The 10,032-nt window shown below is 40.6% G+C and overlaps 1 pseudogene; it reads right to left on the bottom strand.

Annotated features, from left to right (window-relative positions):
• Window positions 1-2,127: 2,127 nt before the first annotated feature.
• Window positions 2,128-10,032, bottom strand: part of LOC102837580 — a 42,403-nt pseudogene continuing 34,498 nt past the window's right edge.

Here is a 10,032-nt window from a genome sequence, read left to right as displayed (position 1 = left end):
TTTACGGGAGTAGAAAGCCTCATCTTTCTCCCGCGGAGCGGCTGGTAGTTTCGAACCGCTGACCTTAAGGTTCGCAGCTCGATTCGTAACCACTACGCTACCATGTGGTTGTACTATGTGGTTGTACGAAAATATTTCCCAGTCTGTGGGCTCCTTTTTACTCTTTTTGTGCAATCATTTGATGTACATATTTCTATTTTTTAGTACATCACAGTCATCTATTTTGTCTTTTGTTGTTTGTATGTTTTTTTGTTTGTTTGTTTGTTTGTTTGTTTGCAATTCTTGATAGCATGTTTGCCATGTATTAGAGGTCCTCGTTTGTCCCTATATTTTCATTGACGATATTTATAATACTAGGATTTACATTTGTGTCTTTAATCCATGTTGAGTTAGTTTTTGTATAAGGTGTGAGGTATGGGTGTTGCTTTATTCTATTTGCAAATTGATTTACAGTTTTGCCAGCACAATTTGTTAAAGAGAATCTATCTTCCCATTTCATGTGTTTTAGTTCTTTGTCAAGGTCAGTGAACTGTGTTTGGATGGGTTTACTTCTGGGTTCTTAATTCTGTTCTGTGAATGTTTCATTGTACCAGTAAAAGGCTGTGTAGTATATTCTGAGATCACAGAATGAGAGATGTTAACTACTTTGTTCTTTTTCTTAAGCAGTGCTTTGCTTATCTGAAATCTCTTAATTCTACATATAAAGTTTGTGATATTTTTTTTTTCCATCTCTTTAAAGAAAGTTGAAATCTGGAATTTGATTGCCTTATATCTGTAGATTGCTTTGGGTAGTATTGACATTTTCACAATATCAATTCGTATGGTGTATTCTTTTATTTATTTTTTTACAATAGAAAAATATTGTTCACTGGTTTATATTTCCAAATGAGCAATAGGCTATTTACAATTAGGCAGATCTCCAATGATGTATATTAAAAATGGCAATCCTATCATTGTTTGAAATCTAAATGAAAAAAAAAAAAGGAACATTTGATCTGTGAGTTTAAACCAAACTTTCTGGGGTAATGACAAATTCATTTTACTTTTGTTCCCCCATAACATGTGAGCACCAGAACTGTCAAAAAACACATAATATTTAGTGCAACAGTAAGAAATGTAAACATTGGGAGCAGTGGGCTGTTTTCAAAAAAGGAATCTTTGGAGATGTTTACTGTAAAACCAAACATACTAACAGTGAGTCACACTCCTGATACACAGAAGTACTAGTAACTAACAGTACCTGACACAACAGGTATTAATAAATTAAAGGTACTTCTGAAATAAAAGAGAAAAAAATCAATTAAAGAATGAAATTAACCATCTCAATTAACATAACACAGATAGCATGAAGTGAACAAAACCAGAGACATCTCCCCCCAATGTTGTCATCAGGGTATTCATAAGATTTATTACAATAATACCTATTTGCTATTCTAATATCTTACCCTTTAAAGAGAAGGGCCAGGAAGAGAGAAAAATGGCAAATATTTCTTGAAATGTAAAACCAGGCCCATTTAGGCCATTTAAATGAGGACAACAGGCATTTACCACCACATCCTTCCTTCTCTTTCAAAACGGCATGACCATGGTTAAGAGTTTCAGGGGTAATCACCTTTGTAAACCCCTCCTGAAGATGATAACATCTGTTGTCTATTAACTTATTTTACAACTAGAACCTAAAATGGCTTTAAAAAAATAAAAACGGTGGTAAAAAAGAAAGGTATAATCTGTGTGATGCTAACAGTCACAACACAACATTTAGCAGAGTTACAATATTTTTGTACAATAATACTTTGCAGGAATGTTGTTGTTTCTGGCCATAGGATTGTAGGATGGGGTATGAGAAAGAAATTTGAAAAAAGTTTGTTCACCAGGTATATTTCAAGTCATAATCAAGCATGTCTACTAATATTCAACAATATGTGCTCAAAGGCAAACATTGATCACATTTTTGTTCAAAAAGCTTAATCTTAAAGGAGTCATTTGTAAAAAAAATCACTTGTAAAATATAACTTTGTGTGGACTTCAAAAACAGGCCATACAAAAAGTTTCTGAAAAGTAAATTAGATAATTAAAATGTGTGGGTTTTTTTTGTTTGTTTGTTTGTTTTTACAGCAAAGCTGGGCACTAGGCTGTCCTCACTGAGCCATTATTATTGCTTTTACTGTAACTTGGACCATTTTTCTCTAGCCACAGTTCAGCCAATTGTTGGGAGGACCCATATGTTGAGGCTTTGACCCCAATCACAGTTTGTATTGCTTGGGATCAAGATTGGGATCACAAAAGACAGGATGGTGGACATGAACTAAGCCTACTTCTTGGCTTCTGAATGTTTTCAAACCTGCCTGCACTACTTTTTTAAAGAGGTCCACATCCTCGAGTCCCCAGCACTGGATGGAAACATCAAAGTCACCCACTGGGACAAGGTTGCCCTTATAAGTACATGTAATGCCAAACCCATAGTTTCTTCAGAAGCCGTTTTGTATGTTTTTTGTTTTTGTTTTTAGTAAAGGCAAAATGGTTGTCACTGAGAACTTTCCCACTATAAACAATCTTTGGATTGTACTGGCTAAAGATTATTGGAAAGTGCATCTGTTGGCCCTGAACCGTATTTGCTCGACATCGTTACAGGAACTCCATAGTAAATATGAGGTCAACATCACAAAAGAATAGTGAAGATGCATTATTAAACTAGGAAGATCCTACTTCCAGGGCTCGGGCTCTTGAAAATTCTCCAGACACTGGAAGAAACTTCAAGGCAGTCTTTGGGTACTTAACGCAATAGTCTCTCATCAAATCCACTTGTGTGGCCTTGTCGTTCTGCTTTTCAATTCAGACTCCAACCCTAACATTCTGATTTGGAATGAGACAGGTCTTTTCAGTTTCCCATGAACCTTGCAAACATATCAAAGTGTCCTGACAAAGGAATCAATATGTTTATCTTCTTATCTTTGAGCTTTTTGTGCTCAATTTTTGACCCCGGGAGCTGAAATGGAACAAGCTTATTCAGGGAATTTGAGAGAAAGGACAAGGACCCAGACTCTTGGTTAATTTTGTTGGCCAAATACTTTGCGTCCAGTTCTCCGTGCTCGACAAACTAGATCTTGCTGAAAGTCTGCTTCAGGTAGGCGTGTCTCCTCACTGAGACTGTCATCTTCTTCCCTGTGTGAGAAGCAGCAGGTCTAGGATGTACTCGGCCCCATACATGCAGTTAACTCGGAGGTAGCCATACTGTATCTCATTGAAGTCAATAATGTGCCCCCGGGTCTTGGCGTTGGTGCAGATCATTTCCATGACCTGAATGACAATGTCATCCAAAGCTGCTTTCTGGACGGAGTCCACTTCTCTTCGAGGGGGCTGACCAACTGCAGCTGAATATAAGTATTTTGCAGTAAGAAACTTCCATTCCAAGATCTCCTCTCAGTGCCAGGGCTGGAACCTCACAAACGATGGAGAATTCCCAGCTGGAGGTCTTCTTTGTGAATCTCGGTGTTGCTATACTTGCTCATCAGGACAATTTCTTGGTGGACTTGTATTGTGCAATGGCGGAGCTCAGCGATTTTGTGGCTGAGCATGTAGCTGTGCAGTCTGTACTGGTAGGGTGGGTTTTTGTTGGGGTGTAATGTGGTGGCCCAGTGAATTTTACTGCTATGGAGATTGCTGATGTAACCCTTTTTGTTCTGTTCATAATTCTCATAAAAAAGTTGCTGCATCTCATAAGAGCAGACACATTGCACTCCTGCAAACCTCAGGACACATCTTCCAACCTCCACATCCTCATGGGTGGTGTACATTTCTTGGAGACATTTTCCAATATGTGGTACCATTCTCTGGTGTACATCCCGGCTCATGATGACGCCAGGACCCCCCATGCAGAAGTTTTCTTCTGTCTCAAGTGCCAGTTTCCCCATTTCTTCTGTGGTGCCCAGTCCCGTCTTCTCAAGCTATTCAAACTCCTGGGCTCACTGCTATTCAAACTCCTCAGAAATTTCTCCAGATGGTCGCCTTTTAGAGAATCATTATAATCTGCTCTCATAAACCATTCCTACTTGTCCAAGAAGTGGTCAAGCATATACTTGAGCATCATAAAAGACTTATTCTGGTGTTGGTAGGAGTCTTCCACACCCTTTAGTGGCACGATTGGAATGGGATTTGATGTGTCTGAACCCTCACTAGAGAATAATTCAACTTTCCCAGGGTTTATCTTGGACCATGGTCTATAATTGGCCACTGCTCGGGTCTGCAGCTATTTCTGGGCAGTCATGACTCCCAGGAAGAGAAAGTTACAGTCATGCAGGCCACCATCTCGGGCCAGATCATGTGGCCAAAGGAGCGCAGCGCACGCATCACCATGTGCCCGCCCCTTTGACTTGAGATGCCACTGCCTGCCTGGGCCAGCAGCCCTCAGGGCTGGCATGCTGGGATCCCTTTCTCTTCAGTGCTGAGGAGTGGGGAAGTATGAGGCAGGAGGCCAGTAGGAAGCCCAGCAAGAGCCTGAGCAGCATGCTTAGCTAGGTGCACCCACTGTGCATGGCTATGCCCAAGCTGTTCCTCCTGCTGGGCTGCCACCACTGCCGCTTCATGCGCCCTCAGCTTGCTGCCCCCGTCTGTGGAGGCCAGCCCGCCCTGGCACCACAAAGTCTGGCCTGGGCAGAGTTATGGCCTCCATGGGCCTGCCACCCATAGCGACCCCCTAGCCGCCCACAGGCCCTGCACTGGTGCTTTGTCCATCATGCCTACCTCTGCCTCCATGGCCTGTGCCTTTAAAAGAAGACCATGTCAGGCGCGAGCTAGCATCAGTTCTCACATTTTTGTAAATCTCTTTTAGTTTCTTGTAGTAGTGTTTTGTAGGTTTCTTTGTAGGGGTCTTTTGTTTCTCTGGTTAGATGTGTTCCTAAGCATTTCACCCTTTGGATGATGATTGCAAATAGTACTTTTTTCCTAATTTACTTTTCAGAGCTGTCTTTATTTGTATTGAGGAATCCAACTGAGGTTTGTATACTGATCTTGTACCCTGCCACTTTTCTGAATCTTCCAAATGAGCTCCAATATTTTTTTTTTTAGTGAGTCTGGGATTTTCTATGTATAGGAGCATATCATATGCAAATAGAGTGAGTTTGACTTCTTTTTTGCCAGTTTGGATGCCTTTAATTTCCCTTATTTGCCTTATATCTGGGGCTAAGTCTTCTAACACAATACTGGTTAGAACTGGTGATAAAGGGAATCCTTGTCTGGATCCTATTTGCAAAGGGAATGCTTTCAGTTTTACTCTGTTAAAGGTGATATAGGATGTTGAATGTGTATATATGCTCTTAATTATGTGGAGGAATTTCCCTTCTATTTCTACTTTGTTGAGTGTTTGTTTTTTGTTTTCATCAGGAATGAATGGTGGTTTTTGTGAAATGAATTTTCTGCATCAATTGATATGATCGTATGATTCTTTTCATATTTTTAAAATTTATGCTGAATTATGTTCTCAATGCCGGGTTGAGGCAGTGGAGGATGGGCTCATTTCAGTACTAGAACTCCACAGGAACCTGGCATTTGAGCTTGCCTGTGTAGCAAAGGGAAAAATGCATCCATATTGCTCTCCATCAAGAAGCTAGAGATCCGGAGAATTGGCTATTTAACATGAAGGGTATTCCAATTGAATGGAACTGAGGGGCATCCCTGTTGAAAAAAGTGGTCTGTCAACTATTAGTTACCAATCCTAAAACCTAGTCCACTGAGGGCTGGGAGGCTCTGGTGGTCTTTGTGACATGTAACTGTGGTTGATTTCCATCTGGTGAGGGGCATGTCATCCTCAGGGGTGCCTGCTAGTGTATTTATTATTGATATAATATTTTTATTATTAGATTCTCTACTAAAAGAACTTCAAAAGTCACTACAAAGAGTGGAAAATAAAGCAAGCTTGAGAAATCAGGAAAGTCCTCAGGGAGGGGATGATACATAAATGGGATCTTTACATATATCACACAAGCAGTGTCAATTCTTTGCTGAAAAAAATCAGAAACTAAAATCCTCATGGCTGAGAAAATAAAAGTTCTCCTGTGGGTTCACCCAGGAGACAGAAACCACACAGAGTTTTAATCAGGGGAAGTTAATTAAAAGAATTATTGAGTGATGATAGGAGTATAAGTGTAAGGTGTAAGGAGACCACTAAAGAATTGTCCCAAGGGAGATAAAACACAAGACAGAAAACAATTAGAAGAGGCTTTACCTCATGGATGGACTTCAGACCTCACTGAGGAAATATGGTTTCAGTCTCCACAGTGCAGACATGTTCTCTGGGTTGCAAGGGCCAAATTTGTCCATGTTCCCTGAACAAGCAGAAAGGTCCCTGTGAGTGCAGGTGCCATTGTGAAGAGGATCCTGTTCTGGTGTTGGTAGTTTCCTTGTTGTGGTCCTTGTTGGCAGGGTTTGGTGAGATAGTCACCTGTCAGGCTTGGCTGTAAGGTGGCTCAGGGACTGTGCATTCCTGTGTGTGACTGAAGCACAACCCTGGATCACATAGTCTGACAGCTACAGTGTCAGAACCAGAAGGCTGGTGATCTAAGTATCAGTCAAGGTTGGCCAGATTCTTGACAAACAGGTGAGGGACTTTGTCAAGGAAAAGTGGGGAGGAGTTCTATGTTTCTTCACCTGGCAGATGGGATCCATAACAGAAACTCTTTCTTTACTTGTTTAACAGGGAATTCTCATCATTCATCCATTGTGGAAGCATCAAACAAGGACCATGCCAGAGGCTAGCTATGTTTTGGCCAAGTACCAGCGACTTCATGCATGGGAGAAGATGACTAGAAACAAGGATCCTAAATGGAAAATTCCTGGATGTCTTTCTAAGAGGGCAAACAAATGACAAAACTGACAATACTCAGTTGTTACCAAAATAACATTAATACAGACTACACCAGGAGTGTGGCCAATTGCATGGGCATGGTCCTAGCTAAGGCTGGGGTAAGGCAGACCTGTGCTGGGATGGAGAACTCCAGGTGAACTGAATGTGAGTGGCTGCTTCCCAGGGGACGCCCTAGTGGAAAAACCATTGTTTATTATCTGCCATTAATGGAGTTAACCTTTAGAGGCAGGACTCAGAGCAAAGAGCCAAGAGTTAATTAAATATGCATACCCAGGAGAACAGGGAAGTTTTAAAATCTCCCAGCTCTGGCTCCCTGAACAAAATAGGTGAGAGTGGCATGATGTCAAGTCATTCTCACTCATAGTGACCCTGTAGAAGCTTTCCAAGGGAGCAAATCTTTATAGGAGCAGAAATCCCCTTCTTTCTCCTGTGGAGGGCCTGGTGGACTCAAACTGCTGACCCTGCTATTATCAGCACAACTCTTAACCCACTAGGCTACAAAAGCTGTCTGATGGAAAGGGGAGGGGAATTTTATAGTGATTTCAGACTTCAGGAAGGGGCCCAAAGAATTTCAGGAATGGTATGTTGTTGTTAGGTGCCATCAAGTCAGTACCGACCCATAATGACCTTATGCACAGCAGAATGAAACATTGCCCGATCTTGGGCCAACCTCACTACTTTTGCCACGCCTGAGTCCCACTGATGCTACCATTTGGCCAATCCATCTCATTGGGAGTCTTCCTCTTTTTCTTTGACCTTCCACCTTACCAAACATGATATCCTTCTCCAGTGACTGGTCCCTCGTGACAATATATCTGAAATGTGAGAGAAGAAGTTTGGCCATCTTGGTCTCCAAGGAGCACTGTGGCTGCACTTCTTCCAAAATGGATCTATTGGTTATTTTGACAGCCCATGGCACTTTCAGTACTCTCCTCCAACACCATAACTCAAAAACAGCAAGTCTTCTATGGTCTTCCTTATTCACTGTCCAGCTTTCACATGCTTATGAGGTTATTGAAAACACCATGACTTGGGTCAGGCACACGTTAGTCCTCAAGTTGACATCTTTGCTCTTCAACACTTTAAAAATGTCTGGTCCTGCAGATTTGCCTGATTATTCAAGGTCTCCTGATTTATCCTAGCCAGGCTGTCTCCAACTGGCACCATTAATTTCCCCATGTGATGGTTGTTTTTCTTGTTTCTGTGATAGACCTCAGAGCCGGGATTGATTACTAACTAAAAAATAAGTCATTAATGCTAAAGGAAAGGGGAATGAATTTGGGCAACATTAATTGAAAAAAAGCAGAAAAAATAATTGAATAAAGAGAGGGATGAGACACAGCTGGGATCTGTGTTTAAGATCCTAACTGTAACTATTGTATTAGGATGGCAGGATGACCACTGGGGCTTATTCTGTAATTTTCTTTGGCCACGTTAAAAAATCTTTGAATGCCTTGGGGTTCTCAGTGCCCCATGTTACTTGTGAGTGTTACTGAGTGTGGCCCAGAACAGGAGTTGCCACCCTGTGCTAGGAATGTGGGAAAGGAAAGTGGTTGTAGAGCTGGAGATTCTGGAGTCCATGATGATGCTTCTTTGGATGCTTTCTACATGTGAGAGTGTGAAGGGACAGGGGCAGAGTTTCAGCAAGCAAACTCTGGGCTTGAGAATTTGCAGAGGGGTTTTATTCATCTATCGTGATGCTATATCTTGCTCCAGAGATGAGGATTTTGTTTTCTTTACATTGAGGTGCAACCCATACTGAAGGCTATTGTCTTTAATCTTCATCAGCAAGTATTTTATGTCTCCTCTGCTTTCAGAAAACAAAGTTGTATCATGTGCATATTACAGGTTGTTAATGACTCTTCAATCCCGATGTCATGCTATTATTCATATAATACAGCTTCTCAGATTATTTGCTCAGCATACAAATTGAGTAAGTATGGAGAAATAATACAACTCTGGTTTTGAGCCATTCGGTGTCTCCTTGTTCTTCTCCAATGGCTGTTTCTTGGTCTCTGCAGAGGTTCTTCATGAGCACAATTAAGTGTTCCAGAATATTCATTCTTTGAAATGTTGTCCACAGTTTATCAGGATCCACACAATTGAAAGCCTTTGCATAGTCCACAAAGCACAGACAAACATCTTTTTGCTATTCTCTGCTTTCAACCAAGATCAATCTAATGTCAACAATGATAGATAGCCCTCGTTCCAATTCCTAGTATGAATCTGGCTTGAACCTCTGGCAGTTAGGAAACTGTACTATTGCAGCCATTTTTGAAATATCTTTAGCAAATTTTACTTTGATTTGGTATTAATGATATTGTCTGATGATTTCTGCATTCTGTAGGGTTACCCTTCAATGGAATGAGTTCAAATACGGATCTCTTACAGACAGTTGGAGAGGTAACTGTCTTACAATTTCTTCACATAAATGAGTGAGTGCCTCCGGTGCTGCATCAATTTGTTGTAAGATTTCAATGTGTATTCCAACAATTCCTGGAATCTTTTTCTTTGCCAATACATTCTGTAAACATTTTACTTCTTCTTTCAGTACTATTGACTCTTGATCATCTGTTACCTCTTGAAATAGTTGAACATTGGCCATGTGTTTTTGGTACAGTGACTCTGTGTATTCCTTCCATCTTCTTTGGATGCTTTCTACATCATTTAAGATTTTTGCCAAAGAAAACTGTAATATTACACGTTGAGGCTTGAATTATTTCCTTAGTTTTTTCTGCTTGCAAAATACTGGGTGTGTTCTTTCCTTTTGGTGGCTAACTCCAGATCTTTGCACATTTCATTGTAATATTTGACTTTGTATTCTTGAATTGAAATTTTCTTTTCAGCTCTTTTACCTCCTCTTTTCTTCCATTTGTTTTAGCACCTCTACTCTGTAGAGTAAGTTAAAGAGTCTCTTCTGATAGCTATTTTGGGCTTTCTTTTCTTTCTTGTCTTCTTAATGAACTTTGACTTCCTTCCTATATGATGTTATTGATGTTAACCAACAACTCTTCTGGTATTCGATCATTAGTGTCTTACTCATCAAATCTGTACTTGATATGCTCTCTAAATTCAAGTGGGATAGGCTGAAGGTCATATTTTGGTTCTTGTGGAATTGTTCTCATTTTCTTCAGCTTTAATATAAAATTGCATATGAGCAATTGATGGCCATT

This window comes from Chrysochloris asiatica, unplaced genomic scaffold (genome assembly GCF_000296735.1).
Source record: "Chrysochloris asiatica unplaced genomic scaffold, ChrAsi1.0 scaffold00537, whole genome shotgun sequence".
Lineage (NCBI taxonomy): Eukaryota > Metazoa > Chordata > Mammalia > Afrosoricida > Chrysochloridae > Chrysochloris > Chrysochloris asiatica.
This window is presented reverse-complemented; position numbering and strand designations above follow the sequence as displayed.